This window comes from Pollicipes pollicipes, unplaced genomic scaffold (genome assembly GCF_011947565.3).
Source record: "Pollicipes pollicipes isolate AB1234 unplaced genomic scaffold, Ppol_2.1 Scaffold_3447;HRSCAF=4054_pilon_pilon_pilon, whole genome shotgun sequence".
Classification (NCBI taxonomy): Eukaryota; Metazoa; Arthropoda; class Thecostraca; order Pollicipedomorpha; family Pollicipedidae; genus Pollicipes; species Pollicipes pollicipes.
Window position 1 is genome coordinate 28,314,827 of NW_023596297.1, and position 7,697 is coordinate 28,322,523.

A 7,697-nucleotide genomic window follows, 5' to 3' on the forward strand; every position below is an offset into this window, starting at 1 on the left:
CTCTCTCTCTCTCGCCATTTGTTAAGGATAATCTCTAAAAATAAGGACTTGGCTGCCCCTGGTCTGCCTCTGGTGCCCTCGGCCTGTGCGACAGGGGCAGAAGTGGAACTCTATCACTGCAACTTTCCATGAGAGCTCTGGAACAAAATGAGATGATTCTTTGAAATTTCCTGTACCCGAGTGATATTCCATCCCAATTTTTTAGACTAAGTCTAGATTTACTTCCTATTAAACCATGATTGCGCGAAGTTTTTTTTAGAGATCTGCACAGATAATCGGTGGTTTTTCGGAAACGACATTGATGTGTTCGACAATGGATGCACCGAGTGCATCAACACAAGGTTCCATGTTGCAGCCGTGAGTAGTGGCAGAGGTATGACGGTCACTGGACTCTTTGAGGAGAAATTAGCCCAGATATCTTGTGTTTCTTTACTTCATTTCGAGCATTCGCAATATGCTGGAGGTGGCAACGATGACGTGGTTATAGCTATATCGGGCGATAAAAATGGACTGGGCTACACAAGTCGCATGCACCTCCCTAAAAAGCTGGTAACGTCTGTGCCCTTCTCTCTGACACGGGCCCGCTTCTGTCTCTTATCCAGCATGTACTGCTGGGACGTGTTAATTAACTGAGTGCGACCAAATCGATCACACGCTTTGTATTTGCAAGCCTGCCAACCGGGAATGCATTATTCATGTCATTGCCGCAATGACTTCGATGCCTGACGCGACCTAAGTAATACATTTGACCTGACCTTGGGTAAAATGCAATCTGACCAGAGTGGTACTGTGAGGCATGCTACGAAATAAGCACGCAGCGGAGCTTTCTCACCAATGACAAACAGATAAGGTTTGTTCTTCCGAGAAAAAACAGCAAAATCTGTATTTCCTCCTGCAGTTCATGGAGTTGCCTTTCGCAGTCCGGAATCGCAAAGCAATCGTGAATACGAATATCTCAAAAGCTAGGCATTTTATCGTACAGGTGTTCGTAAGGCGGGAACCAAATATGAGCAGTTCCGTGATTTCCTTCATAACTATCCCCGGCTTGGATACGTGCATTTGGGAATAGGTAAGCGCTGCGTGGAAATATGGCCCATCCTGTTAGCATAAAACGCATCACTTTAGTAAAGCGCGTCCATCCCGGTGCTTTGCTCACCATAGTTTCAAATGAGTATGGTGGAGGGGCGGAGAAAGCAAACTCGCGTTTCCCTGGTCGTGTTTATTTCTAAAATTCCTTCGTAAGATGATGATGGTTAACAAGTTAAATTTAGCCATAACAATACCTGTCAACATTGAAATTTTTGCAAACAACAGCGATCAAATTCAAACAGTAAGCGAAGATTCATCCAACGTGGGCTGAACAGAGGGCTTCAATAGGCTGCGACTCCACCGTGTGGCCACGTCCACTGCCGAGACTGGTGAGCCCTTCAGCCGGCTAAGTAAGCTCCACGATAGACGCAGTTGTTTGCCATGCAGCCCAGCACAACACAACACGACCCAACAGACCAAGGATGTTAACATGGGTCGAACGGGTGATGCTCCCTTACTTAAAAACCCCATTCCTTCCAGCGCCCGAATTGTGCCTAAATCTATATTTTATAGGTAACTTCGTTAATGAATTAAAATGCAACCACAATTACTCAGCTTTCCACCGGGTTTCCACCAGCACCTGCGAAACCTGCCTCGGTCAAGAAGCCTTTGTTGTTCAGAACGGGGGGCCCCGCAGAGCATGGGTGGGCCTTAATAGATAACAGCTACGAATCCAGGGGCCCAAAGAGACATCGCCTGGTCCCGTGGAAAAACTGTGAGACCCCTATTACGAAACCGTAGGCCGTGCAGGTTGGGGGGCTCCTCCGACAAACTTTGCCCTTCGCATCCTCGGCAAAATATTGGCTATGTGCCTGCAGCGAGCAGACACAAAAGTTTCTCTGCTTATGATGTGGGGCGCCGAACGACTGGATGCTGCGTTATGCATGCTTGTTTGGTAACAGTTTGTAAGCCCGACGCTGCTTTCACGCCTGCCTGAGGGCCCCCCGAAGCAACAGAAAACAGCCACGCAATCAGCTCTGCAGGTGGCGTCCGAAGTGATGATCACTACGTGACTCGGGTACTTCACTGATGATTATAGTTAGCGCGCAAGGCATTACTTAACTTTGAGATGCGTGTAAGCTGTCAGTGTTTGTGGCTGCAGATCCCAGAGCACGTGGGCATTCCGACATATACAGCTAGATTGCAGTTATGTAGTACGTAACCACATATAGGACGTATATATATATATATATATATATATATATATATATATATATATGTATGTATGCAACTAGCTGGTGCTTAGTCCCAAGATTTACGCAATGTTTTGCTTCTCCAACAACTGCCTACCGCGTCAGTTCCTAACACCCGATGACCTGGCGCTAGACGCCACACATCCATGGTATTTTGTTACCTTCACTAAAAGCCTTGCCTCAGTGCGAAAGGATTTATCATTAATTTTATCAATCCTCGTGAACTTTTTTTGGTGATTCCAGATCAGGGTCATGTGAGGTGAAATATTAGAACCGTGTCAAGTTATGGCCGATCATATGCTGCGGCCAATGAAAAGGTGTGAGTAGTGATGCGCAAGTCATTCAACTTCAAATCAAGGAAAGAACTATGGAGGTAAATCAAACATGCAGGCAAATGCGGATAAAACATAGTTAAAAGACAATGTGTCATTGGTTCGTGAACACATGATACGAACACATGCATAGCACATAGTGAAACCTTGCAAAAGTCACAAGTTGAGTTAAATCGCCTCGGCAACAGTATTCCTTGTTTCACGTGGCGTTGAGAAGTCAGTGCTTGAGGGTAAACGCTAACAGTTCTAACTCCCGGTACTGAAGTCGGCGCCTTCCCCGTTCTGTACGGGTTTTGGTGAAGCGCCCGGCGTTCTACACGTCTATTGTCGTATTCATGCCTTTGATTCGCACGCTTCCCTATCGTGCAATACATGCTCTCAGGTAGCTGGGTCTCAATGATAGTTTGAACATCGTACACGGTTTGATAGTCTATGATCTGTTCGGCAGTCAGCCATCAAACTGTTTCATAGTGTCCAATATGTGGTCCTTTCGTCTCCTGTCGGTCACCGTCCGTGCCGGAGAGTGTACGGTCTTCTGCGCGTGATGGGCCTGACCGTTGCTACAGGAACCTTATACTCCTACACTGAGCGTATCAACGAAGGGTGATTTAAGGCCAAGGCGATGAAATGTGCACCTGAGTGCACCAAATTGTATGCACCTGAGTGTTGCAACGTGAACCTCTGCCCCTACATTGAGCAAATGAATGGACGGCAATCTGAGGTCAACGTCATGCAACGCCATGAAATGGCTTCTGGTGGCGTCTTATCACCCATCTGGCAGTAATAGCGTCATACTTCGACTTGCATCCGGTTTTCGTCCTGGATACATGCGTGGGCGTCCTAGTGTTTCTATCTTCCTAGAAACCCATTGTTTAGAGTGTCTGTTTGCGAGTTCACCCACCTATGGCGGGCCGGCCTGAGTCGTTTTAAGCGCTTGCCATTTGTCCTTGACTGGCATGGCCTTCAGCTGATAACAGCGGCCGCACTAAAGTCAGGTGACATCAGAGGTTAGGGCGGACCTTGCCAAGCAATACGGCAAGGTAAATCTCTGTCACGCAATTCTGCCGTTGACTTGGGATTTCGCGGTCGGACAGCGGGATACGGACACAACAAAAAGCATTGCTTTGCGTAGTGTTTGATCTGAATAATGCATCCAAAAAAAGGTTGTAACCAATTCTTGCAAGAATTAAAAAACCGCAGAGGCAGCAAAAATTCAATTTGAATTTGATTAACCATATGTGATATGTTACGCGTAAGATATATCGCAAAGTAGTGTAGCAAAAATTGGAGATAACGTACGGCGCTCACACCATGTTGTTAATTTCTGTCCTGGCGCATGACAAACGAAATCGGGAAAGGACCGTATAAACTCTCCGGCGCTACAGCCGTAGGTGAAGTCGGTGAAGCTGGAGAGGGTTCAATCCAATCCGTCCGAATGTGCGGGCTGGTTTTCTTAAAGAAGTTAGCTTATACGTCATTCACGGAACTTTGATCTCAATACATGCAAGGATTTATGAAAGCAAACATTTTCCCCAAATGAGCGTGGGTCGCTGCGCCGTTCTACAAGTAGCCGATCAACTTTATCTCCTACATGTATTTGCGCAGTCCAGGCCAGTGGCAACGCACGCGGTGATGCGGGACAATGGAGACAGCCTCTTTGTAACGTCAACCCACGTGGCACCATGACCTCCACCAGGTCAAGTTTGATGCTTAGCACGGTGGTCTCTGAAGCAAATCGTTATGTTCGCCGTGTTTTGAACGATCTGTTGACAGCGTTTACGGCATGGCATTTTACGGCCAACATATCAATTTACCGCAGTTGAGTACAACTTTGAGAGACCATCGCAAATGACGTGACACTGGGTTCAAGCCAACAGTGCAGTTCTTAATTAATTTAATTTGTAGATTATTTTCATTTCAAAACAGAAGATCGAGGCAACTATTTAGCCACCTAATTAACAAATAAACCCAAACTGGTTACATCGGCTATAACAAGAACGCGTTTTTCAAATTACCCATGCAAATTTATCATATTTCAGTTGAATTAAACACAATATGTTACATACTACAGCTTATTGCATTAAACTGTGTTTTGCCAACGTCGGTATCTTTTATCTGCTTAAATTCATTGGATGGTAACTCAAACCCCTCGCTATATATCTGGTTCAATCAGTTCATCATTGCTCGACACATATATTTACCCAAGCGGCGAAGGGCCCCTAATCTTTGAAAAAAGATTTTAAGCGGTTAGCTAGAAAAAACTCGAGGTTTTTATTACACTGTTTGCGTGATGACTGGCTCGACAGATTTGCCGCACAGAAACCATGTCATAGTTGGTTTATCAACACCATCTTCTTTTACAGGATCACAGAAGATATTTTGGCGATGGCAAGACCAAACACCAAGACAATCTGTGAGAAGAGTACGATTGAACAGTTTCGAAGGTACGTTTTGCTCTCGCTGCGTTATGTGTTTTTTGGCTTCTTCGCAGTTACGACCTTTATGTAAGATATTTGTGTTTGCTGGTCAGTTAAGGTGAATACCGCATATAACGAGACATAAAATGAGATCCTTGGCCTGTCTTCAGCCATGCGTTTACTGAGGTCCGGGTTTAATAGCTGCATACGAGTCACAGGGTTGGTGTTTACCCTCTCTCTGTACTCTGGGCACGTATTTGAATTGCAATCAAAAGCTCGGATGAATACACTCAGACAATGTCATAAAGTCTGACATTGCCTTTGTTCGCCGACGAAGATCACCGATGTCTCATACAAGGCAACTAAACTGGAAATATTTAGTCGAAGTTGTGATCGCTTGTTATTTATCACTACAAAACGTTTCGAATGCTTAAACGATGCGCATATGCTTGTAGTATTGCTCGCTATGCTGCATATGCGGACATTATTTTAAACTGGCTTTGGGTCACTGCACTATCAGGTTGGCGACGTTTAACCGTTCCGCTGGTCAATATATATCATCACATACGGTTGGTGGTTGACATTTTATCACGTTGCCACTCATCGGCAGAATTTAAACTTGTTCACCATACATTATTGCTCAGGCCATAGACCAAGTGGAGACTGGATTTGAAGCACGATCGAATGGTGTCTCCGGAAAAACGCCCACACACATGCCTGCGGGGCAGAGCGATTAAGACTTAAGTCAATTTCAGTCTGATCTTCGAACTGGTAGATTTCAGAGAGAGTAAAATGATGTCAAAAACAAAGAAAACATGCTTTTCCACTTGAATTGGCAGCCTATGAGTGACTAAATAAGATTGTACGTAATCGAAGAGCGCGCTCTTGGGCCTAAGTGAAAGCGGGGAAGCATCCAGATCACATACAACACAGCGTGCCCCGGTTACTCCACTCCAATATTTTGGTATGGAAACACAAAAACTTTTTGAATGTGGCCTGACATGCGACGTCGTGAGCACGATCGTATGTGTATTGCCTAAAATGTGATTTAATTTTAAATTGCATGCATACTTCATTACTTTGTTGATCGTACAGCTACGAGTAACATAACACATACATAGAAACAGTGCTGCTGGCCTTGTTTCTCCTTAAATGACTAGGAGAAAGAGAGATCGATTGATATTTTGGCTATAAGCCTTGTTCAAAACAACAGTAGACAATAATTTCAAACCAAGTTTTGAATTTGACAACCTAGTTTTGAATTTACTGCTCATAATCGTTTTCTACAGAAGCTTGTACCCGACACATCAGTAAATGTCTTTATCTTTCTTCCCGTTATTCAACCAGTAATAACGCTATTAATACTGCTCAAACATCATTCCGTCACATTTGATATAATGTGAAGGGAATGAAGCACATAATTGACCAAAGACAATCTAGACTGAGGCCAGAGTGATCTGAGCTGACCTCTGTTGACCTCCTTTAACGTGTTTTCAACACGTCGTTGTGATGTGGCCATTGCACATCAAGCAATGTCAACAAGTCGGGAAGCGTCTCCAAAGTCTATGCCAAAAGACACGTGATGGCAAGTAATTTGGCAAGAACTAGCACCACCTGGTGAATACAATTTTGACACAAGACAGCTGCATCTACTTTTTAGGATAAGGAATTGTCGGGTAGATTGCCTAATTGGTTTGGAAGTTTGCCTAGAAAACCAGTGGGGGAAGCTAGACGTCGCTTAATGCTTTGCACGCTCATGTCGGGTGCTGATAGTGTCGTAACCAAACAGAATAAAATGTAACCAGCATGAATCAGCAAAAATATGTCTGGTGTATGCGAAGCAGCCTTGGAGTTGGAAAATGTATATATATATATATATATATATATATATATATATATTATTCTAAATATATATATATATATACATATTTCTATATTCTATATTCTATATATGTATTCTACACATACATATATATATATATATATATATATATATATAGATATAGATATAGATATAGATATATATATATATATATATATATATATATATATATATATATATATATATATATATATTCAATGTAGCCGACCGGAAAATGTGTTCCTGTTAGAAATGCGCCCAAGATGTGTTTTTATATTTCGCAGTCTTATGTGTCACCGGTTCGTTCCATGCGTGCGTGCCGTGCAATCCTGCACCAATCACAGCAAGTCGCTCATTGTGTAAATTAAGCCGGGATTTGCGGTCGTAGCCCACCCGGCTAATCTCTAACTAATCTGTTGGACCTCTTCGGGCCATGCTAATGACGTGTCCCTGGCTCCGCAGGCTTGGAATCACCTCGCTCATCAATCTGCAGTTGCCTGGCGAGCACGCCCACTGTGGCACCATCGAGGACAGCGGCTTCACCTATGACCCCAACATGTTTATGACCAATGACGGTGAGTGTGTGTGGACGTCAGCGAACAGCCTGATATGTGCCCCGGATGATATACATCACGTGGTAATCGACGACCGCACTGGTAGAGGGAGCCGCATGACAGGACAGCAGCGGCTGTAGACCTTTATAAAAAAACAGGATGAATTTAAGCACTGCTTCGTCGAAAGATGGTCATTTTGACATGTTTGCTTATCTATTTTTTCAACTTTTTTTCATATGAATTTGAACAAA